General features: G+C 38.7%; 1 protein-coding gene across 3 annotated transcripts in view; it reads right to left on the minus strand.

Moving 5' to 3' along the window:
* The window catches only part of GTSF1 (gametocyte specific factor 1), a 1343308-nt gene that overhangs the window by 1256480 nt on the left and 61979 nt on the right, over positions 1-24849 (minus strand). Inside the window, exon 1 of one of the 3 annotated variants that reach the window (XM_044083971.1) lies at positions 6584-6670. The exons of 1 other annotated variant lie outside the window; for it this stretch is intronic. The gene's annotated coding sequence lies outside the window, so the exon portion shown is untranslated. Of the gene's footprint in view, positions 1-6217; positions 6330-6583; positions 6671-24849 lie in introns of those variants that run through there. One more of the 3 variants, XM_044083972.1, reaches the window with a different exon arrangement.

Below are 24849 nucleotides of genomic sequence, written 5' to 3' on the forward strand. Positions count from 1 at the left end.
CCTAGTTGACAGCAATCTCTCTTAACAACCACGTGGCCAAAGTGGTTAGAAAAACATTTTATATAGCCCACCTAATCATGAAGGGATTCACATCTAGATCAGGGGAGGTCATCGTGCCTCTTTACTCATCCCTCATCAGGCCCATAATTGAGTACAATGCCCCTTTTGGGATGTACCTTACCAGACACCTGCAGCAACTGGAAAGACCTCAAAAGTACCTCACCAAGAGGATCAAAGGGCTCAAACAGATGCCATATGCTGCCCGGTTAAAGAAACTCCAGCTCTACTCAGTGGCATACCGCCTGCTCAGAGGTGATCTGTGCCTGACGTATAAAGCCATGTCCAACCCGGAATTAATGGACATGCTGCACCTCAGAAAATCCAAATCCCATCGAGCTACACGCTCGAGAGACTTGAACCTCAGCACTGAAATAAATAGGACATGCTGGAGGGACAGATTCATAACCCAGAGGCTCCCTTCACTCTGGAATAAAATCCCAGTCCAGGTTAGGCAGAGTCCCTCATTGACTCTCTTCAAGAGGAATCTTTATGAGTGGATGGGAGATCGTAGGTTTACCCCGGGTATCACTTCTGTGTCACTGTTAGAGGCACAGTATACTAACCTCGAAAAAGGTCATAGCAAAATTAATTTAATATGGGTGACGAAGCCAAACACACTCTGGCTAGACTTATAAATGCCCTAGGGCAGATAGGTTCATAGGTTCATACTAGGCTATGATTCCACCTGTGCCCTGCTGACAGGGGCTTTGGGTGCTGGCATGGGCTCAAATTCTGGCTAGACTTATAAGGGCTTCGGGGCCAATAGCCTAGTAACTTTCAATGATCCTATACATACATATATCTACATACACACAAATTTCTGTACACACACACTTGTATACAGATTAGACAGATATATAGGAGCGCTACAAAATCCCGAGACCAAAATCTTGAAAGTACAAAATATTGAAAACTTAAATTACTGAATCTCATAATACTGAAAACACAGAGGATACCAAACACTTACTATTCATAGGTATCAGCCCTAACTATACAAGCCTAGCCATAACAATTCCCTGGATATTTCTTCCACACTATTTACTTCCCTGGACCCCTGTCTAGCAGGGTGACGGAAATTCACCCCTGGGATCATGTCATTTCTCCCATCCAATCGTCAAGGTTCCTTTTGAAGAGGGCCAAAGAGGCACTCTGCCTGACATGTATGGGCAATCTATTCCAGAGTCTGGGGAGTCTCTGTGTCAGGAACCTATCCCTCCAGCATGTTTTGTTTATTGTGATGACAAGGTTTAGCTCCCTGGAGCGTGTGGCTCTGAGGGATTGGGATTTCTTTAAGTGTAGCATGTCCAACAGCTCTCGGTTTGACATGGCCTTGTATGTTAAGAAGAGATCGCCTCTGAGTAGACTATATGCGACAGAGTATAGCTGGAGTTTTTAAGGCGGTCAGCATAGGGCATCTGCTTTAGGCCTGTGATTCTTTTAGTGAGGTATTTCTGCGGCCTTTCCAGTTGTTGCAGATGTCTTGATTCTATGATATTCCAGCACAAGTACATACAGAAACAAATAAGACAAACCATATTACTCTCCTCCAAGTATAAGGGGGCAAGTTCCCCCACACTCCCTGCTACTTAACTATATCATCTCCAAGATCGCACTTAGTGAAGTGCAATCTCAGAGTTGATATATTTAAATAGCAGGGAAGTGGGGGTGCTTGCCCTCCTGCTTATAGTTGAAGGCTAATGTGTTTCAGTATGTACTTGTGCTAGAATATAAGTAGTGCTGGTATTCTGTGTGTTTTCAGCATTATGAGATTCAGTATTTTGAGTTTTCAGTATTTTGAACTTTCAAGATTTTGGTCTCAGGATTTTGTATTGCATTATATACATACATATAGATATACATAAACTGGATATAAAAAGTGTACACACCCCTGTTAAAATGCCTGGTTTTTGTGATATATATAAAAAATGAGACCACAATAAATCATCATTTCAAAACTTTTCCCACCTTTAATGTGACATATAACCTGTACAATTCAATTGAAAACAAAAATCTGTTGGGGGGGGGTATAAAAAAAAACATACAATAAGCTGGTTGCACAAGTGTGCACACCCTTATACTAATACTTTGAAGGACCTTTTGATTTAATTACAACATTCAGTCCTCTTTGGTACACACCTGCCATCAATTAAAGAAACTCTGATTAACCCCAAATAAAGTTCAACATTCCTGGTAGGATTTTCCTGACATTTACTCAGTTGCCAGCTACAGCAAAAGCCACAGTTTGCAGAGAGCTTACAAAGCATCTAAGGGATCTCACTGTTGAAAGGTTCAGTCAGAAGGGTACAAAAAAATGTCCACAGTGTTGGATATACAATGGAACACAGTGAAGAAAAGTCATCAAAAAGTGGAGAAAATATGGGACAACAGTGACGTTGGAAAGAACTGGACGTCCCTCCAAAATTGATGAAAAGACAAGGCAAAAACTGGTCAGGGAGGCTGCCAAGAGGCGCTACAGCAACACCGAAGGAGCTGCAAGAATTTCTGGCAAGTACTGGTTGTGTACTACATGTGACAATCTCCAGTATTCTCCATATGTCTGGACTACGGGGTAAGGGTTGCAAGACAGAAGCCTTTTCTTACACAGAAAAACATCCAGGTCCAGTTAAAATTTGCAAAATAATAGTCTCCCAAAAGCATGTGGGAAAATGTGTTATGGTCTGATGACAGAGTTTTAACTTTTTGGCCACAATTCCAAAAAGTACATTTGGCGCAAAAGCACTTTGCATCACCAAAAGAACACCATCCCCACGGTGAAGCATGGTGGTGGCAGTATCATGCTTTAGGGTTGCTTTTCTTCAGCTGGAACTGGGGCTCTAGTCAAGGTGGAGGGACTTATGAACAGTTCCAAATACCAGTCACTTAAGTTCAGGTGTCTGCTAGAAAGCTGAAAATGAAGAGGAATTTCACCTTTCAACACGACAATGACCTCAAGCATACATCCAAATCAACAAAAGAATGGCTTCACTAGAAGAAAATTTAAGTTTTGGAATGGCCAAAGCAGAGCCCAGACCTAAATCCAATAGAAAATCTGTGGGGTGACCTGAAGAGGGCTGTGCAAAAGAGATGCCCTCGCAATCTGACAGATTTGTAACACTTTTGCAAGGAAGAGAGGGAAAATATTTCCAAGTCAAGATGTGCCATGCTGATAAGACTCCTACCTAAAAAGACTAAATGCTGTAATTAAATCAAATAAAAAGATGTTTCAACGAAGTATTAGTTTAAGGGTGTACTCCCCCCCCCCCCCCGACAGATTTGTTTGTTTTTTTTAATTGAACTGTACAGGCTGCAGGTCACTTTAAAGGTGGGAAACGTTTTGAAATGATGATTTATTGTGGTCTCATTTTTTATACCACAAAAACCTGGCATTTAAACAGGGGTGTGTACACTTTTTATATCCACAGTATATATACACACACACATATTTTATATACATATATATATATATATATATATATATATATATATATATATATATATATATATAAAAATTAAAAACAACATACAAAAAGTTAGCTAAGTGCAGTAATGCCCTCCAGGGTGTGTGCTACCATGTAAATAATACCCTTTTAGTGTAAACATTTTCAGTCTCCAGCATCAGGCCTCATTTGCACAACACATACCTTATCAGGGAATTATTGCTTGCTTATAAAAAGTTAATTTGATGAATGGTGGTGGGGGTTGGCATAATGGTTAAGTGTTTCTCAGTCACAAGGTACAGTACTTGATTCTCAGCTTTGAAAGGAAAATTAACTAGGCTTAAAACAGCCCACCAGGGCAGCTAGCCTGATAGTTGTCTATGAACATACAAATTAATATGAATGTCAACTAAACATGTTGGTTTTGTATTAGAACACTACCCCACCAGATGCGCAATAGCAAGGCCCGCCCAAACTCTGCCCACCACCCTGCATGACTGTTTTTGCTACTATTACTCTGAATAAACATGTGAAGACCTTCACCATTAAAATGAATATTCAATATTTTCTAAATAGTTGAATATGCAAGACTTTCTAAATAGTTGAATATGGCCACTGCTGTAAGTGCGCGGTACATAAATCCAAAGTATAGACTATTGAAATGTACGCACATTAGCTGTTATCTACAGAACAAAAAAAAAGAAAAGGAATGCAATATATTATAAAAACTACACTTTAGCAATGATTCAGTTGCTATTCACTGTACACCGATATTACGCAATACTATACACTGCAAACACTAAATGCCTCACGCTTCTGACTACAACCTGAATGCAACTCGCACGACGCACGAACCTAAGCAGCTGTGACATCTAAAACTGCACTTTCATGTTGCTTCTGTAATGTGGCAAGCACCCCCCCCCATAAAGCAATTACTGCTGAACAGTATATTAAAGAAACTTGGAGGTTGTAGGTGGGACTCCCCTCCCAAAAAAAACAATCCCTACAAAACAAATGTAAAGAAACATGGGGGGTGCAGAGGGGCTCGCCCCACTGCTAAAGCAATTCCTCTACAAACATAGTACATACTGAGTTTAACTCCATACTGAAAAACTCCCTTGCAATGGCCCTATTTCAAGCATGCCAAAGCATACCTCTCAAGCGTACAGACATTTGATTTCAGAATTCTTACCCTTCAGAAAATCCATGCTGATGCAAAACCTGTTATTCTATCAATTTTCTAAGTTTGCAAGAGCAATATTTAAAAAGTGTCCATATTTTGGAGGCTTCGTCCCATAGCTCTCATCCTTCCATCTCCAAAATGAGGTACACTCGCCTTCATAATGTGGAACAAATGGCCAAAATGTGGAACACATACTAATGACTTACTAACAACTTCAGCTTGGAAGGTCATAGGATGGTTAAAATATGCTGGTTTTACTTATATTAATTCATTAAAGGATTAATTTCTATTTACCATAGATTTCACTTAAAAAATCCTAACACTGGATGTGTGACAGACTCTTTCAATGAGGAACTTTGAGGAACACGAACTTTAAGACCCCAAATGAGGTACGTTCCTCGTAATGAGGTACCCCCATTATTGGTGGTTTTGTCCAGATTTCTTGCTCGAACAGGTTGAGTGGTATGTGCCAAAGTACGATCGTATGACGAATATTAGCCAAGCCACTTGATAATCTGCATGATTTGTCACTCACCCACATCACACAGGATTGCCATGTCAATCATGCAAACCACACCCATTCCTGCGCGAAAATGGCGGTGGGCTAATGTTCTAATACAAAGCTAAAATGTTCAATTTCTAACACTGAATGCGTGGTAGACGGTAGTCCCTTTCAAAATGAAACGGTCGGTAAGGATCACGAATCTTTTGACTCAAAGCGAGGTGAGGAACACTAGCCCTCATAACGTGCAACAAATGGGCAAAATGTGAACACATACCAATGGCTTACTAACAACTTCAACTGGGAAGGATATAGGATCGTTAAAATATGCTGGTTTTACTTAAAGATATTTTAATTAATATGATTAATTTCCATTTATAATGGATTTCACTTAAAAAAAATTCATAACGCTAAATATGTGCCACAGTCTTTCAATGTGGAACTTTGAGGAACGTGAACTTTAAGACCCCAAACTACGTTCCTCGTAATGAAGCACACTTGAGAGGTATGCCTACAGTTGTCTACTTCGCAAACAAGCGGGAGTTCAATCAATCACGTACAAATCCAAATAAATCAGGGCAGGGACGCTTAAAATATTAGTACTACAAACTTAGCTTACAAACTAGAGAGAGAAGAACATGTAAATTGATACAGTTTCCTGAAATGAAAAGTTTATATAAAATTGCTGTCATTACCAAGTACAATTCCCCAAGTATCTCCAAAAATCACCAGCTTTAGGGGGGAGGGGGCTAAGAGGGAACAAGCTAACATTTCAGTAAACAAAAAAAAGGACAAACTTGAGGTACAAGCAGGGCCCAACACCGTACAACATGGTCAAGCAGGAATATGGCTGAATCACCCCTTACTGGGCGTTTCCTACAACCCACACCACCACTCAAGCGTTCTCACTATGAAAAATGTTCCTAGTTGTTTCACAGTGAAAGGATATGACCCACAATCATTTTTTTAAACTAATAATCACGCTAAATGTTGCTTCACATTAAGACCAGAATGCAACATTTAGCCAACCTATACCTTTTCTACTTGAAGCTGTTGGAAGGGTGATAGCTGTTGCCAGGTTCCATTTGCCAACTTTGTTGCGACTCCAAATAACTTAGAGGACAAGGCTCCTCAATGGACTCCCATATCGCATTCTTGCCTATCCATGAAACTATAAAGAATAAGACTAAGCAAAGGACAAAAAAAGTACAAATATGAAAAGCGCAGCACAATTTATTGCCAAAAACCAAAATGTAACAAAAGAAATACTAAAAGCTCGAAAACTACCAGTAATACAATATGAAATAAAACGTAGACAAGCACCAACAATCATCGCACACATCAACCCTAAAAGCCATTAAATCTGTATTAATTAATTAAATTATACACAAGTGTACTCACTAATGAAACTTCTCAAAGGTTCCAACTCAGTTATACGTCCAAATATCTGGCTTCGCTAAAAGTCCTTCCTTGCCGCTTATATGTGTATTCCCGCCAATCGAGGGCACACACTTGGTTGACAGGGCGTGGCATAACGCTTAGGTGCACCTCATTACGAGGAACGTTTTTTCATTTTGTGTCTTAAAAAGTTTATGTTCTTTAAAGTTCTACGTAGAATTCGCTGTTACGAATTGTTAACTGATGTCTATGGTAAATAGTACTGAATCATATTTATACTTCTAATAAAAGTTCTTATGATAAATTAAGTTGCACATTTAACCATCCTGTGTAATTTTCCGAGTTGAAGTTAGTAATAAGCTGTTAGGTGTTCCACATTTTGCCTATTTGTTCCACTTCCACATTAGGAGAGGCAGTTTTCCTTATGGGTCATGGAAGACTTTAATTACTCCACTATTAACTGGGAAGCCTATACAACAGCAAATGTACAGGCACAGAGATTCCTGGATTTTGTAAACACAAACTCCCTGAACCAGATAGTCAATACACCAACTAAGGTTGCACCCATACTGGATCTGGTCCTCACTAATATGAGAGAGTGCTGTACTGTACACCCTACTGTAATGTCTTCCCTGGTAAAGTCAGACCACAAAATGGTCTCCTTTGAAGTAAAAAATAAAACCTAGACACCCAGCTAAACCTGAAATATTCTGAAACTACTCTAAGGCTAACCGCCTGCTATTAAGTGATAACCTGGCAACATTTCAAGCCCCCATAAACCCAGAGAACACTGCTGCCTATGCAGAACTGTTCACAGAAACCCTGTACAAGCATGTTAATAGCTGCATAGAAGCAGCTGTACCCACCAGGAAGAAATACAAAAATAACTCAAAAAACAAGCCACCCTGGTGGAATCACAAAATCAATAGGATGTATAACAGAAGGAAGAAAAGCATAGCAAACATTAGGAGGTGCAGCTCCCAAGCAGGATAAAATCACTCTCTTAAAACTAAGCAAACATCTCAGAGGACAAATAAAAAGTCTACCAAAGCCAAATTTGATGGGAATTTGGCCTCCCAGGTCATGGGCAACCAGAAGGCATTCCAAGCTATGTCCACAACCTCAAAGGCATTACACAGTTGTGTGCAGAGTGCATTGTAAAATGGAGCCACCTTTACTGAGCCAGAAGATATACCAAACCTACTGGCTGATAAATTCAGCTCCAACTTTACCCCTCTCAACCTTCCCTCAGGAAATATCATCAAATATAACCCCCCTCCCCCCCACTATCACCAAGGAACAGGTCCTTAATGCTCCCTCTAAGACTAAGAACACTGTATCAATGGGTCCAGACAATATTCCAGGATGCCTTCTAAATAGCATGAAACATGACCTATCAGGGCCTCTGGAATTGCTATTTAACTATAGCCTCCAAACCGGCTTTGTGCTGCATGAATGGAGAGCAGCAACCATCATCCCTCTGCACAAAGGCGGGTCATCTACAGACCATGGAAACTACAGATCCCCAAGTCCACTAGTCTTATATGCAAAGCCATGGAAAGAATTATCACGAAAATGATCAATATATATATCATAATGAATATTATTATTATTATTATTATTATTATTATTATAATATAGTAAATCTCCAGACACTGGACCCAACCCTGTTTGGTTTTGTCAAGGGCAGATCATGCCTACTCAATCTGGTGGACTTCTTTGACAAGGTTGCCAAAGCAATGGATGAGGGCAAAATGGTTCACAATGCCTACCTTGACCTGGCCACGGCATTTGACAATACCCCACTCCAGCACTGTTGACAAACTCAAGAGGTTAGGTACAAACTCGCACGTCACCCAGTGGACAGCCAACTGGCTCACAGACAGGACCCAGGAAGTTAGAAATGGCAAGTCCATCTCTACAACGAGGCCAGTTGCAAGTGGAGTCCCTCAGGGGTCAGTCCTTGGACCACTCCTTTTTTGGCATTTACTTCTCTGAAGCCAAGGCCAATGTCAGTGGCAGACTAAATTTGCATAATGATTGCAAATTAAGAGCGGTCACTGAATCCCACACCGACGTAAACGTTCTCCAGGAGGGGCTGACACAAACAAACAACTGGGGTCAGAGCCATGAACTAAATCTAAAAGCAAGAAATGCATAATATCCTTTGGTAAGTCATCCACTCTTGTTAACTATCATATTGGCAACATGCTCTTTAGGGTTGACCCAATAGTCAGGGACTTGGGGACACATACATATTGTAATCTAGCCTTTGACCTTCACGTGTCTACAGTAGTAAGGAAATCCTTCTATGTTGCTCAACTTGTACACAAAAGTATGGCATCCAAGTCCCAGGAAGTCAATGTTCCACTGTATTCAGCATTCAGACTTATCACGGAGTACAATGCCCATTTTTTATGTACCTAACTAGGCATATCCAACAAGTGGAATGTCTACAGAGGTTCCTCACTAAAGGAATACAGGACTTAAGTAAAATGTCCTATGCAGACCGTCTCAAGGCTCTATTCCTGTATTCAGTCTCCTCCAGGCTTTTGAGGGGAGAGCTATGCCTACATATAGGGTATTGTCAGACCCCACTCTGATGGATCTCCTGCATATCCGCAAAACAAACAGCACTAGAATTATCATTATCCATTCTAAAGTCTTAAACCTTGCCTGTGATATAAATAGGAACTGCTGGAGAGAGAGGTATGTATTCCAGAGATTACCCAGTCTCTGGAACAGGCTCCCCATCAATGTGAAGCAGAGTTCCTCCTCAACTCTATTCAAGTGCAAGGGGAACAGGAAATTCATCCTTGGTTTGGCACCCATGTCTCTATTGGACACAGGCAACCTGTAAAGGGTTCGTCTCCTAGGCTCTAGTTTGCAAATGTTTCATCTCCCAAGCCCCTGCTTACACTTATCAAGGGTAACGGAACTTGTCAGAGATTTGGGATGCATGGCTAGGCTTAAAAGGCATCTTGTGGTTGTTAGCCTAGTAAACACCTGTTAACTTATTTAGGAGATGGAAGGTTGAGAGCTGTGGGGCGTGGGTAATTTTTTTTTTCAAAAGGTAAAGTTCGTACATATATGGACTAAATGAAAACACCTAATTAGCTGCTGTTACGGAAGCTGCAATCTGTGAATGTATTAATGTCTTTTGATTGTAAATATGTTTGCAGAATGTTGTGTGTGTTGCTTAATATTGTATTTTCTGGCAAATAACGGAGGAATACAGCCAGTCACTAATGCCAAATTTAAGATTTTTTTTTACTGTTTAGAGAGTGCGTATTAAACTCACACAAAATATGTTGGTCTATTAAGTTAATTAAGAGTAATATTTAAAATGCGTCCGTAATTTATGGGCCTTCCCCCCCCCCCATGGTTGGCTTTGTCCAGAATTCTTGAATAATAAGAAATTTGTACAAAAGTGTCAGGGTGTCAGTTTACAATGGGGCTTTCAACATGTGTAAAATCATTCAATAATAATGGGTAGTCTGTTTTAGTATTCATATTTACTATTTATTTTTCAATTTGTATATACTTTTTGCAAGGGGGTTAAGGGATTGGCACTCCAACCCAGGCAACATTTAAAGGCTCGTCTTCTTACGTGTACATGTCCGTGCACCATACACAGACACACACAAAGCAAAAATGCACCCGAGCGGGCCCAGTGACCATAATCAAATAGTTTATCGTTACATAGATTTTCTTTTCCGCCAATGCATTTTAATTCCATTGACCTTCTCTTTACAGTGCAAATGAGTTGTGTGTGAGACAGCAGTAGTAGGTTGATAGGCCTTGAAATTGTTCACATGATCTATTCATCATGGGGAAGCTTGATACCACCGATTCCATGTTAAAACTTGTGGATTCCCCAATGTAATCATATAGTTTTGTGAGGGTGAGTTTATTCCATACATATGGAAGTCTTTGAGAAGAATTTGCCATATTTCATATTATGGGAGATGAAAGAGTCTACTGATGTGTTCAGATGTGGCCATTATAAGCAAAGGGTTTTAGTTATCGATTCTTTAATATCGGGTGTAGGTCTTCAACAAGAAGGCAGAAGGTTATAGAGCAGGGTACAGTATTTCTTCACTGATTTGATAAGAACTGCATACATAGGAGGAGTACGTTTCTTTGGTATCGCACTCAAATTCTTTAACATAATCTTGTGGGCAATTCATAATGCTTTGCAGATGGTAGCAACTGTAATGTTATTAGATTAAATGTCATCATCTACCAGGGCTCAGATGCTTTTCACTATTTCGTCAGTTTTGATTGTTGCCTATCAGTAACATTTAAAGCTGGGGGGGGTACATGCCAGAAGGATGCATGTTTCAAACACTGAAGGTAAGGTAATTTGTATAGTACCATTCTTGTGAATTTGTCTGAGGGGAGGTGATGTTACTAACTACACCACTGTTCTAAATGGGGGGGGGGGTCTGCTTACATTGTGAAGTGTGCACCTTAGGTCTTGTGGAAATCCAGGTAATCCGGTTGTCTTCTACAGCTCAAAGAAATGCAGCAGATGGAATAGTAGGCAAGTGTGAGATATAGGAGAAAGGCATCGTACTATACCTGCATTCCCCACTTGTCTAGTAAACTCTGTGGATGGTGTCAGCTGTTGCTGGAGATGCTATACAAGTCAGATGCAGCTAGTCATCACTGGATGGCTGTCACCAAGGTTGCTGCCAAGTTTGTAGTCATCTGTATATTTAGTGTGCCAGACACTGGATTCACTTTTGACATGTCAGAAGATGGCACAAAGGAGTGGTCTCAAGACAGAGCCCTGAGATAATCCACTAATGACAGGAGATGGTGAAGATAGAAGCCCTGTTTTGTAAAGTTGTGGACCCACGTTATTACAGTTTCATTTACCTTCATTTGCAAATTATTAGGGAAGATAAAAATGTATTCAGAAGAGTTAGCAAATGAGTAGGATAACATGAAAATGGAATTTATAAGCAGGAAAACAGGGCAGAAGTAAATAAATAAATAAAAAAAATGTGATAAAGGAAATAAGCAATAGTAATTATTTAGAGGTGTTGATAAAGGTTAGAATATTGTAGAATAAGGGAAATGTCACAGAATAAGATGAGAGGAGCAACTACAGATAGCTAAAGGGGGAAAAAAAAGTATTTGGATAATGTTCACAAATAAAGAAGGATTTTATTGGGGAGGGGAAAAGGGCAAGAGTCAAATGATGCAAGATGATCCTCCCAGTAGAACAAGGTGGTTTACATGATTTGAACGGATATTTTAAAACTATACAATTAAGGCTCTAACATGCATATCACAAGCAGAAAGCTATAATTCAAAGTGGAAAGGGATGATGATAACGTGGGGGATAATTCAGGAATAAGGAAAGAATGGGATTTTGAACACAGAACCTTAGGGGAAAAAGTTCAACTAATGAGATGATTTTTTAAGCTGGGATACAGGCTCTGTTAAGTTTAATTTCTGGTGGTTGCAAAAAAAAAAAAAAAAAAAAGTAACAATTACTAGAAAATGGAAATCAATATCTAAACTAACTATACTTGAAACAGTGAATATTGTAACAGATAAAGAATATGAAGTGGGATCTTTAGGAAAGGGTAGAAGTAAATTGCATAGGAAAAAATGGAAATTGTGGGAACAATACATGCAAAAAATGTTTTGGAGGAGAAATGAGGTGTAAGAGGATGCAGGAATTAAACAATTTATGTAATCTTCCCTTGATTATATGATATATAACAACACGTTATGTATAATGTTTGTAAATGTGAAGTTGTTAATATGGTTTGGTTTGATTACTTTTATATAAATGTAAGTTGGCCTATATTTCAAGTGATAAGTCAGTAAAGGTTTTTAATAAAAAGAAAATTAAAAGGTTTGAGTAAATATTAAATCTGTATTTCTCTATAAATACTGTTTGTATGTTTGTATAGATTGTCACTCAAAAATTATAGTAAACTTATAATAACAATCGGACAGCAGTTATTATTCTGAACGTCAGATTGTCATTCGCAAAATGTTGAAGGTATTGCAACATCGACCACACTTACGCAAATGCAATAGTGCATTCAGCTTTAAATGTTCGACAAACTGTACAGAGATCACAGTACAGTGAGGTTTGGAAATTCATCCGTATCCCCACTCTGGTGCGATATTGGAGTTGGAATATATTGTAAGTAGGGGGTGTGGGGGGCACAGGGGGCTTGCCCCCCTGCACAAACGTGATATGTCATATAGGAGTTTCATTTACATGAGCTCCTAATGGAGATCATGTGATGTTTTCGAAGACAATGTCAAATCTCCTGCTTCGATCAGCTGATTTGACATTGTAATGGGTTCATGATTCCGTTTGATGGTTTATTTGAAAATTACAAACTGAAATTGTTTTGTCTTTTGCAATTTTGATAGTAAACCGTTATTATATAACAGCAGTAATAATTTTTTCCAACTATAAATACTTGAGTAGATACATGATCCTAAACATGGCAGTTGGAAACAGTTATGCTCTATTTGAGAAGTAAAACTGTGTAAGCAGACTAATTGTGCAAACCTTCTCAGGCCACACTGAATGTGAGGAGTGTACTAATAAACAGCAGCTAACAGAAGAAATATAATAAAACTATAACAGTAAAAATGAAAAAGCAGCAAACCAAAGACCAGGAAAGAACCGAACCACAAAACTCTGGTTCCTTCCTGGTATTTGGTTTACTGCTTTTTTCATTTTTACTTTGTTCTTTGGAGTTGTTTAGCAGCTTTTGGTTAAAACTGTAACAGTACAAACAAGGTTAATAAGCAACTAGATACCTGTACAATGACGCCCAGATTTCTAAAGGTGTCAGAAATGGGCCACCGTTGTCAAAATGTCCTTCATCCCAATATCTGTACTCTTCCACTACTGTGTCCCATCCTCAGCATCCAATACCAACAAACTGCAAGTTCTTTAAAAGAGCTTTCCAAATTATTTTGGTTTTATGTTACATTAAGAAGAAGAGATAGCTAGTCACCCTTCTCCTTTAGGGCTATGCTTATTAATGATTCATTATAATTATTCAAACTCTGCTGCCCTGACAAAAAACTCCTAACAGAACACGTACCACTTACACAATCATCATGACCACAGTTCATTATATTTGACTGTCAGGACTACAGAAAAAGAGATCTGCTAGAAATTCTTAGGATAATTATCCATTTCAGAACAACTTCAGCTATGGCGAAAAGATTTACAGTCACAGGTCACAAGCTCTAGAATTCTGTTTATTACGGGCGTTCCTTCGTGGAAGGTTGTGCGTTGGGCCCGGCAAGCCAGCACGTAAAACTCTACTGCCAATCATTAGCGGACCGGAGTTCCGCTGTGGTGACCCCTAACCGGGAAAAGCCAAAAGACACAAACAAACATGATGTTAAGAAATAATGATTAACCTTGAAAAAGTCATCATGCTACCTTTATAAAGCTTTTCTTTATCTTCATTTCATAAGAATTATTCCTCTAGAATGCCACCTTCAGAAAAAAAAATCATTGTATCCAGCTCCTTCTCTGAACCTACTTCACACTTTTGTATCATAGTCTTATTTTTGCCTTGCCTTAACCATCTATCACTACTCATCCTACTGACCTAGTCATTCCCACCTACAGCCTGATTGTAGTACTCCACATCACCCATAGATATATCTCCTTATGAATGTTTTTTTAAATACCTTTATTGAATTCTCACTGTGGCATAGGCACATTTACACTTATATAGAAGTAATCAAACTGTATTAAGTTAAAATTAACATTATGCTTCAAGTATATTGCTGTATGTCATATAAACTAAGAAAAATTACATAAATTATTCCATTCCTGACCTTTTTAAACATCTTTATTAAACCATTACAACATAAGCAAGCATACATTTATATAAATAAAATCAAACCACACTGACACAATCCTAGTTACAAGCATTTTATATCACAAACCATACTAACACTCCCAGTTGCAAACATTACACATGTATAATCTACTCCCAGTTGCAAACATTACACATGTATAATCCACCCAATCATTTTCAGTAAAACATTACATAGCTCATTTAAGTCTTGCCTTCTTTTAAACCTTGTTCCTCCCCTGTATGTATTATTCCCATAATTCCCATTTTCCTATGTAGTTTGCTCCAACCTTTTTCTAAAGGTCTCAATTCCAGTTGCTTTATTGAGCAAGGAGGAGTTTATAAATAATTTGGGAATTGATGAAGAATCCACAATAAAATATGGACATATGCAAATAAAACTCATTAAGGAATATTTTAGAGGACTTAAACTAATCCTGAAAACAACATTGACATCTAGGAACAAAGTTCAGACTATAAACCAATTTGCTCTTCCTGTCCTAACTTACAGTTTTGGAGTGACCGACTGGCCCCAAAAATTGTTGGCTAGATTACACAGGAAAACAAAAAGGATGTTTCATGCTCTTCAAACATTTATAAAAATCAGTGCACACCAAGATTATATATCCCCCGTTCTGAAAGAGATATGGGCCTCCTTGAAATTGATTACATGTAATATATGCAGTCCCACAACTGCAGATCTAATCTGATGACCTCTCAAGACCCAAACATAGTGAACGTTTTGAAACATGAGGAGAACAAATCTAAAATGACCTCCCTGCTTAGTCTAACAGAAGCATATTGGCATCAAGTGGGAATGGAAATCAAACTAGTAGTAGATAAAAATCAGGAAGCAACTGAATGTGCCAATAAACAAAAGAAAGAATATAAGGTGAAGGATCAGATGAAAAGGCAAGAAATGTGAAAAATACATAAATATAGTTGCAAGTATGGAAAACTCCTAGCAGAACCTCATGTTGATCTGACAATGCAGGAAGGGTTAAAAAGAGGCAAATTCAAACCAAAGATGAAAGGTTAATATCAGTGGCCCCCAAGATAGTGGCCTACGTACACATTGGTTTGCAAAGTCCATTGAACTTGTGGGAGAAACAGACAAATGTAGATTTTGTAAAACAGAATTAGAAACAGTTGCACACATTGTTAGGTTGTGACATACTAATGGCAGAAGGACTGTATACTGAAAAGCATAATAATGTGGCAAGACTGTTGCACTGGGGATTGTGCAAACAATAATACTGAAGTAGCTGAAAAACACTGGAAACATGAGCCACAAAGCATCATAGAAAATGAAGAAGTCTAGATCAAATGGGATCACCCATTACCAATAGTTCAAAAGATATATGCAAGAAAACCAGATCTAGTGGTCCATGAAAAGAAGACAAAAGTAGCATTGATCATTGAACATTGCTCTACCTAGTGACTACAGTGTCTTGCGTACAGAGACGCACAACATCAAAGTATCAAGATTTGCAGGCAAAAATGAGACCAATGTGGAAGAAAGATACCCAGACAGTTCCAACAATAGCAGGAGCCATGAGTCTTATAAAAAAGAATCTACAGTCATATTTATATAGGTTATTGATTTATGTAACTCCATATGAATTGCAGAAGGTGTCATTACTGGGCACATTGCGGGTGCTGCAAAAAGCACTTCTGGCTTACATCAAAGATTGAAACGATAACAATTTCATGAACTTTAATCATACTTTGACTTAGACATGGGGTCCATTCCTGTCATGGTATTAAAAACCCAAACGATCTGGAGGAATTTATAAAAAGAGGTATTCTGGGATATCAGGCTCCATCAAAGCAGTGTTACTGACCTTAGAGAACATATTGAAGACCTGCTCCATTGTGATGGATAAATAGTGGAGGGTATTATCTGTGGGGTGACTGGGAGTGATGGGGGTGGTTAAAACTGTTTTTAAATTTATTGGCCAGCAAATTTGCTACATCTTCTGGCTCTATATATGTGGTTCCATTCACCATTAGTTCAGTACATTGTTGGGTGCTGCTTTAAGATTGCGGATAACTGAAGAAAACCTTATGGCTGTCCTTAGCTTGGGAGGTTATTTTTATCTCAAATTTGGATTTCTTGGACTTCATTAGTCCCCAGAGTTGCCTGCTCAGATAGAACAGGGAGTTTTTATTTTGCTTGGCAAGCTTTGTTGGACATGGTTTTCTTTCTTGTGTTATACAACCTGTTTTTACTGAGATTCCATCATGGTGGCTTGTGTGTGTAGCTTGTCCTATGTTCACTGTGGGCAGGTATAATTATCTTTGTACAGAGGAATTGCTACAGTCCTCCCATTTACATGGCACAAAGCTTGTCTGGAGTTTATGGTTAAATAGCGACTCCAGAGGTCCAGATAGATCATGCTTCAGGCTATTTAGAAGGCATCCTGGGATGTTACTGGAACCATTGATGCAGTCTACTTAGCCTTGGAGAGTGAATTTTGAACCTGCTCCCCAGTAATAGTTGGGGCGGGGTGAAATTGGAGCTGAATTTGTTAGCCAACAGATTTGCTGTATATTCTGGCTCTGTTGAAGTGGCTCCATTAACAAGCAGTTCTGCACACTGTTGTCTACCGACTAAGATTTCAGCATAGCTAAAGAAAGTATTTTGGTTGTCCTTGGCCAGGAAGGCTATTTTCACCTCAAAACTGGCTTTGGTAGATTTAAATTTGCCCTCTTAGTTATTTGTTTACCCTGATAAAGCTTTTATCCTGCTTGGCATTACATTTCTTAATTTTAGCTAGGACTTCCTTTTTCCTTTTGTTGGACAATGTGTTTATGTTTAGATTCCCCATGGGGGATTTGTTCTTGGATGTGTGTGGGGCTTGTTTCTAGTAGGCACAACTGTCTCTATGCATCTATTAACATGATTGTACAAGGCCTCTGTTTAAAATTATGCATAGTCAGCGACTTTCTCCAGATTTGGAGGGGCTTGAAAATTTGACAGGTAATTGCATAATAGGAGCTACTTTAAGGCAAACTACATAACTGTTATTGGATTTGCGGGGGCCTCAACAATGATTTTTATTTTGAAGGAGAAAGCTTTATGGTCTGACCTTACCAGAGAGGAAACTACACTGGGAGAGTACAGTGTTCTCACATATTGAGTACCAAATCCAGTACTTTGGACCCCTACTGGGCAGATGGCCCAACTTGTCCAGGATGTTTGTGTTTACAAAGTCCAGGAATGTCTGGACCTGCAAGTCTGGGGTCATGTTGGCTTTCCAGCTTATAGAGGGTATGAATATAGTACTGGGTGGAATTGTGTCACCATTAGGTCTACATATGATCTATGGGTTTCACAGGTCATAGAGAGTGATCTATACTTTGCAAGGATGCAACACGGGACTCTCCCTGTGGTAATTTGGGGACAAAGAATCTCAAGCACATCATCTTGTTTGATTAACCTTGAATTTGGTTTGTTTTTTATGTAGATTGAGTCAGCTCAACCTTTATCCCCTACTTTTGCAGTAGCTGGTCTAAATGTGTGGAAGGTATTCTATCCCTGCACTGCTAGGGAGTCCTTCCCAGCTCTAAAATATTTCTTGGTAACTGCATGCTCAAAGGTGAGGAGAGCTTGGAGAGAGAGGACATTCTTTTTTAGGCTCCTAGTGTTGAGCAGTAACACCTTTAGATTCCCTTGGGTTGATTTTGCCAAGCTGGAAAGTTTGCAGAATTATAATGGTTTAAATGTATATATTTTAACAGTGGACAGTGAGATACAGGAGGATAACCTCAGTCTAGTAAACTTTAGAAAAATATCTGAAATTAAATTACTTTATAGGACTCAATAAAGAGGCTACCTCTCAAGTTTTCAATGCAGCTAGAGGTGCAGAGTCTGTGCTAGGAAGCTTTCTGTATTGCCCTTGGAGTGCACTAATTGTTGCTTTTGAAGCACAAAGGAATACAATTGTTGTAGGACTTTCAGCATATTCCAAAGATCTGAGGAAAAGCCATAGTCTGTATATTTTTACAGGTATATGCTAAATGCTGCCAGCTTTTAGCAATGGGGTTTTGGCCTGGAACTAGAAGTCAGATGACCAGGAATGATGTCATTCTGCAAGCTATCTCAGCAGTAATATTTTAGATATTAATCTGAGAAGTCTCTTAGTGAAACAGAGCACTCTGTATTAATTCTTGGATCTGATAAAAACCATTCGCCACAACATCTGCCTTGCTCCAATGAAGTATGTTTATAACTCTTTTAGGTCAGGAATATAGTAAAGCTTAGTTTAGAGGTTTTTCTTTGTGTGAGCCTGTACTGCAATGTTATTTAAACTATTTGCTGTGGTTTTGAACTCTGATGTCACTGGGCAGAAGGGAGAATAGCTAGTAAACCTATGTTAGCATTTTCTAGGTGTGTGTGTGTGTGTGTGTGTGTGTGTGTGTGTGTGTGTGTGTGTGTGTGTGTGTGTGTGTGTGTGTGTGTGTGTGTGTGTGTGTCTCAGCTACTTGGGCAGGCACACACAGCACTGGTTGGACAGAGGGTGCTGGAGGTCTTGGCTTGGTCAATCAGCTGAGATCTCAACTCTATAGCTGTGCCAGTGTGGAGTCTTATTGGTGATCTGGAGGAAGAGGGAGAAACCAGTCCCAGACTGACTGTGGTCTGTGTGTGTTTTTAAGGGAAACTGCACTTGATGCACTGAGCTGCATCTGGAAATACTGTGTGTGTACCAGTTATCCTCCCAGTGAACATCCCCCCATAGGTGCCAGTGGTGAGGATTGAGGCTCCTTGATTACTGGTCCAGTGAAGGGTTGGCACATTAATACTGCCAGCACAGGGAAGACAATGTTTTAGCCAATGTTTGAAAGCCTAATAGTGACAGGTGCAGACCATCCTTAGCAGAGCAACATGGTCTGTTGACCATAATCTCCCATGCTAACAAATATTGTACCCCCCTTTGAATAACACCAGAAATTAAGCCAGTTATTAAACTCCACCTTCTATCATATAATGGAATCATCCTTGTTGAAGGTAGAATGCTGTTCAGGTTATTTACACCCACGTGAACTATGATGGTGTTACTTGACAGATCCTGGCCCACAGTAGACAACTAACCATGGTTTTCTTCTTGTTCAGCCTTGTGAGTGGGGTATCTGCATGTCTTATAATGGAATAGCCTATGACTAGAATATTGGGTAATGTTTTGGCTTGCCTTATGAGCTTTGCAGTTAAGGCTCCATAGGGTAATTGTGTGTGTGTGTGTGGGGGGGGGGTTGAGTGTTTCAGTTTGAATGCTTTTGGGTTTGCTATAGATAATTGATACAGGAAGTGTTGGAGGCTTTTTTTACACCATTAAATCATCACTTAAGACATAAGCAAAATACATTAACAAAACATAAACCATTTTAACATTGTCCATTTAAATACAATATATATCACATATATTTTCTTTACTTTTACCTGTCCAATATTATAAAAAAATGCTGAATTCCTGCCTTCCTTTAAAATCTCACTCCTATCTCTCCCCAACGTTATTATGCATGTATTGTTTCCACAATTTCCATTTACTTCCATGCAACTTGCTCCTTCCCTTTTCTAAAGATCCTGCTTCCAAGTTCTTTTGTCTCTTTTATAATCTTCAATATCTTGAATACAGTTGGTGTAGATGTTGACTTCCATTTTCTAGTAATTGCTTTTTTGGCAGCCAACAGAATCAAACTTAGTAAGCCCTTACTATGTACAGGAAACTCAGAACCTGTATCCCAGCTCAAAAGAATCATTTCCTTACTTGCATCCATTTGCACACCCAGTATTTCTGATAAAGGTACTCTGTGTGGAATTTTTGAAGTCTGTCAAATCATTATGTCCCCAGTTACCTTTTTGCTTGGAAGTGTTTGCATATGTATTTTTATACCCCAATCATATTTCAAAGATCCTAAACCTTCGAGACTTGGTTGCATACTTGGGAGCCACACATATAATTTCCCATTATTTTCTTGTACATTGCTTTTCCAGTCTTCTGAAATTTTTCTAACCTCCTCCGATTGATTCTTATGGTTATCATGCAACATGTTATATGCCCTACTAATATTAACCATTTTTAACAGCTGCTTCTGTTCTAGATTCAAACTAAAAGCTCTACCAGAGCAGGTCTTTCACTTAAAATGCTCCTATCCATTTCTCTTTGCCTGTACTCTGAGATCAAGCCCTGGTAGGGAAGGCAGTCTCTAGTCTGCAAATCCATGTCTTCTTGGCCTCATCCCACTATATTACCTGTCCTGCTTGAGTTATTTGCCCCCAACATCTTGGATTCCTTTGGCAGGTTTCTCCAGTAAATTTCAGGCTCTCTTTCCTATTTTTCTGTACCCGTATTTACAGTCATCTCTACTGGCAAAATCAAATTTCTCCATTCTTATATTGGCTTTGTTCTTAGAATATTTCTGCTACTTTATGAATACAATATTCGGTTTGCTTATTATTCTCCTTAAGGATCTGCATCCAAAATCGTACCCTCTCTCCAATTCTTGAACTTCCACCTTGCTTCATCATCATCTCGTTCCACTTTGAATTATAACCTTCTGCTTGTGTTGTATGTACAAGCCTTAAATGTGCAGCCCTAATATAGCCCTTCACATCAAGTACACCTAACCCCCTTGCTATATTGGAAGGATCAACTTATCCCATTTAACACTTGCCCCCTTTCCCCTCCCAGATAATTATTTAAATTCTTTATTAGTCCACAATTTCTCCTCAGGTTGATAAAAACTATGCCTGACCTGTATACAAGACTAAAGTGACTAAACATTTTCACTACTTGCATCTTACTATCCATATCCACAAATAAAAGTTGTCAATTTTTATATAATCTTTTGTTTGGACTCTTCCCACATATCCATAGTTGCCATAACACAAGCCTTTTTAATCCATACTCTTAAATACTTCATCTTATGTCCCCATAAATATGGGTATTGCTGAACAAATTCATGTGTGGGTACATCATTTATGGCTATAGCCTTAGTTTTATCTTCATTAATTTTGTATCCTAAAAAGTCTTGAAACTGTCTCAATGTTGCACAACACCGAGATGTCATTTTTCAGGATTTATCAGGTACAAAATTATATTTTCTGTAAACCCAACGTTTTGATTACAATACCAATGTTATTTCCAAGTCCCTTATGGTTCTAAATATAAAGCAAATAAAGAGGGAGAGGACACCCCTGCCTGGTCCCTCTCTTCAGACACAACTTATCTGGGATGAACCCTCCCACTCTGATTCTTGTCTCTGATACAATAATGAGCTTAATTAGAAGGATAAATGAAGTATTAGGAAATGCAACTGCTTCAAATGCCCTACTCAAAATCCCAACTTACTGTGTCAGATCTTTTATCTGCATCAAGATCCACCAACAACAGAGGTATTTTGTTACATTCTACTTCCCTTTAGATCATCATTTTTCCATTAATTGTTGTCAAATGTTTGCATCCCCTTCGCAAAACCACACTGATCCACATCTATCAATTTTTGGCAACACCTTTAACATTCTTTTAGCCAGTATACACAAGCTCTTAGAATCTTGTTTTAAAATTGAAATGGGTCTATATGAAGCTTGGTCTGAAGGGTCTTTGCCAGGTTTATGTAACAGCCACCACAACTTTCCTCCAAGACACTGGTGCTTCCCCCCTCCTTTTAAAATACTGAAAAAGAAAATCTTCCAGATCTTTAATCACTTTCTTACTTCCTAATTTCCCAGCATCCACAGGAATACCATCTGTCCCTGGACACTTTTCTGAAGATTGATTATACATTGCTGTTTTTATCACATCACCTAATATCATCTTAACTGTTAGTTGTTGAGCCTCATCTACCTCTAACCTTGGCATAATTAGGTCTTATTTCCATTTGTACTCTCTTGGATTTCCACATTTTTATGCTTAATACAAATTTTCATAACATTTCCAAAATATCTCCAAAACCTAGAGGATCTCTGGTTATTTTTCTTGCTATAGGCAACAACCCTTTCAAAGTTCTGTTGTCTCAGTTTTTGTGCTAAAAGTCTGTGCTCTGGAGTTATCAAAAAGTAACTGCTTAACTGCAATCTTTCTAAACTCATATTATACAGATACTTCATTTTCTCTTTAGCACTCTGCATTTGGTTCTCCTCTTGTTCTGTGAGATTTCCCTCATTCTGCAATACTTTAACCTTTGTCAGTTTATATTACTTCTAAACCATCTTTTTCTCTTTTAATTTGACCCTATTTTTAAACTTCTTTTTCATTTTATCCCAGCCACTAGCTAGAACTTCTGAAGATATTTCTGTCTTCCCTAGTAACTCTTAATTTCCACTACCCATTCCAAATTACTCCTTTTAACAAGTAGGTGGGAAAGTGCCAGTGTTGTGCTTAATTCATTAGCCTGCATTTTAATCTTAGTTTTTACTGGTGCATGATCAGAAATAGTTATTGGATGAGTGTTTAAGCTTACAATTAAATGCACATGTTCTTGTGAAATGCAATTTCCATCTAGGCTAACCCAGTTATTACAAAGTGATGCTCCTGCTCTGGCCAGTAATCAAGGAGCCTCAATCCTCCCCACTGACACTGGTGAGGGATGTTTACTTGAAACAAAAATAGATACATACAGTATTTTCAGATGCAGCTCTCTGCACAAACCACAATTTCCCTTAAGAGCACAGAAGGAACACACTCCTGTCCTTGGGCTGGGTTTCCCTTTCTCTCAACAGGCCCCAAATAAGACTCCCCACTGACTACAGCTATAAAGTTGGGTCCTCAGCAGAGTGTTCCAAGCCAAGTCCTCCACCACCCTCTCTATGAAACCAGTGCTCTGTGTCCCTGCTCCAAGTAGCTGACATACACCCTCTGAGATTTGATACACACACACACACACACACACACACACACACACACACACACACACACACACACACACACACACACACACACACACACAGAAAATGCTGACACACACACACACACACACACACACACACACACACACACACACACACACACACACACACACACACAGAAAATGCTGACACAGATTTACCAGCTATACCTCGCCTTCCCAGACTATAAGGTAGATACTGCTACCAGAACTCTCCAAAAGCAAGCTATCGTAAGGCTCTTGCCAGGGTACCCAATTATACTGAGTGAAATTAATACTAACAACAATGGTAAAGTTAACCAAACAGCAAGGCTTTCAGGAGCAGCCACAGTGTCACCAAATACAAGTACTCTCCAAGGTTAAAATATTGTCTAAAAGACCAGTCACAATGAAAAATTTAAATATATTTAATAAAAGAATATGAAAATACTAAATATCTATTTACAACAAACAGAGTTGCAATCACAGGAAATATTAAAAATAACATCAATGGAAAGATTAACACAGATACAGAAAAAAAAACTAATCTCACTATATTTTTCTGACTGATCTAAAGAGTTACTGTCCCGTCCCCTAGTTCATTTACTAGAGCAAGGCAAGATGAAGTGGGTGAGTGGTCTTTCTTGTCAGTTTTCACAAATAGACTGTGCTGAGACGTCTGTCTTATCTGGTATTAAAATTTCATTTCAATGCTGAATTACAGAAGGACATCACATACATCTGGTTACCTGACTTCTAGTTCCCATACTACATCCTTTACTAGAACCCAAGCCAGAATTTTGCACATATGTGTTACCATACACACACACACCAAACTTTGCTAAGATGTGTTATAGTATCTGGAAGCTATACAACCATTTGAAAAACATCCACCCTTCCAGGATAGCAATTAGTTCACCCCTAAGGACAATATAGTAGGATTCATAGTCCTAGATTTCACAGACATTTTGTCTCTGGCTGCAATCAGAACTGTAAGATGCAATCTTTATGGCCTAAACCAGGTAATTTAATTTCAAACTATTTTTCAAAATTTGCTGAACTGAGATTAACCTCTTCTCTTCCAGTATCCTGTTACACCTGTATGTCAGATTGTATTGCATTTCTTTTCTGTCTAGTGGGAACCACTGTTGGTACATTTTTAAAACACAAGCAGCTTTATAAACACATTTTCAACACAAGCACCTGTACAAATCTGTTTGATATACAAATGGCATATAATTCTTTACAAAGGTATGCTGGCATATGTTTCTTTTAAATGTGTATTTCCATATTTTATGCTACATGCATATACTAATGCATAACAGGCTGGTCTTTCATATAGTTGTTTCTTCTCATCTCCATTTCAACCCATGTCATATTTCCGAGACTTTGTTTTAATGAAAGCCCTAAAAAAAAAAACACTAAATAAAAAACAGTCCCATCCCCTATTAAGTTGAACAGATGCACATAACTATGTGCATCTTTAAAACGTGAAGTTTAACCCTACAGAAGGGAACAATTTCCCAGATTGATGGCTGT

Source organism: Protopterus annectens, chromosome 9.part0 (genome assembly GCF_019279795.1).
Source record: "Protopterus annectens isolate FY-2018-M chromosome 9.part0, PAN1.0, whole genome shotgun sequence".
In the NCBI taxonomy this organism is placed as follows: domain Eukaryota; kingdom Metazoa; phylum Chordata; order Ceratodontiformes; family Protopteridae; genus Protopterus; species Protopterus annectens.